This window comes from Arachis hypogaea, chromosome 17, assembly GCF_003086295.3.
Source record: "Arachis hypogaea cultivar Tifrunner chromosome 17, arahy.Tifrunner.gnm2.J5K5, whole genome shotgun sequence".
In the NCBI taxonomy this organism is placed as follows: Eukaryota; Viridiplantae; Streptophyta; class Magnoliopsida; order Fabales; family Fabaceae; genus Arachis; species Arachis hypogaea.
The window spans coordinates 62970570-62971767 of NC_092052.1; the positions used below are offsets into that span (position 1 = coordinate 62970570).

The 1198-nt window shown below is 43.5% G+C and overlaps 1 non-coding gene across 1 annotated transcript; it reads right to left on the bottom strand.

The window, feature by feature from the left end:
- Window positions 1-767: 767 nt before the first annotated feature.
- Window positions 768-871, bottom strand: LOC112767886 (small nucleolar RNA R71). The gene has a single exon (XR_003185326.1). It is a non-coding gene; the product is annotated as a small nucleolar RNA R71 (small nucleolar RNA).
- Between the last annotated feature and the right edge of the window lie 327 nt (window positions 872-1198).

Genomic DNA, 1198 nt, shown 5'->3' on the forward strand with positions numbered 1-1198 from the left:
TTGTGTTCCACGCATACGCGCCATGTACACGTACGCGTCGCCATGTGACTTCATCGTTTCACGCGTACGCGTCTTTTGCCCGTGTGCATCGATTTCAGCATCCCAAATCCTTGTTTCTTCATGAGTTCTCCACTCGCATGCTTTTCCTTTCCACCTTTTGATCCATTCCTAACCTTCCCAATCTGAATTCACTAACAAACATATCAAGGCATCTAGTGGAATCAAAGGTGAATCAAAATTAGCAATTAAGGGCCTAAAAAGCATATTTTCACACTTAAGCACAAATTAGGAGACAATCATGTAACCATGCTATTTCATTGAATAAATGTGAGAAAAGGTGATAAAATCTCCTAAATTAAGCACAAGATAAACCCTAAAAATGGGGTTTATCACTAATCCAGAAGCTGGAGGAGACGCAAGGAAAGTTCTTGGCTCTTATACTGCACCCAATTCTAACTTCTATAGGAGCAGCATCTCCATACCTGCCATTGGTGCAAACAACTTTGAGCTTAAGCCTCCATACCCAATTCTTTCATGGACTCCCACATGAAGACTCCAACAAATTCATCTCTGATTTTCGGCAGATCTATGACACTGTCAAGACAAATGGGGTAAATTCAGAGGTTTACAAGCTCATGCTCTTCCCCTTTTCTATAAGGGACAGAGCAAGGCTATGGCTGGATTCTCGGGCTTAGGAGAGTCTAGATACATGGGAGAGGGTGGTCAATGGATTCTTAACCAAGTTCTTTCCACCTCAGAAGCTGAACAAGCTTAGGATGGAAGTCCAAACCTTCAGACAGAAAGAGGGAGAATCCCTCTATGAAGCTTGGGAAAGATACAAGTAGTTGATCAGGAGATGTCCTCCTGACATGATCTCAGAATGGACCATGTTGGAGATCTTCTATGATGGTCTCTCTGACATGTCCAAGATGTCATTGGACCATTTGCTGGTGGCTCACTTCACATGAAGAAGATGCTTGAGGAGGCGCAAGAGCTCATTGACATGGTTGCCAACAATCAATACATGTACACTTCTGAGAGAAAACCTGTGAACAATGGGGCAGCTCAGAAAAGAGGAGTCATGGAGGTTAGATCTCTAGATTCCATCCTGGCTCAGAATAAGCTCATGTCCCAGCAAATCAACATGATCTCCCAACACTTGAGTGGAGCACAGAGCTCAATTGCTTACTCTCCAGAG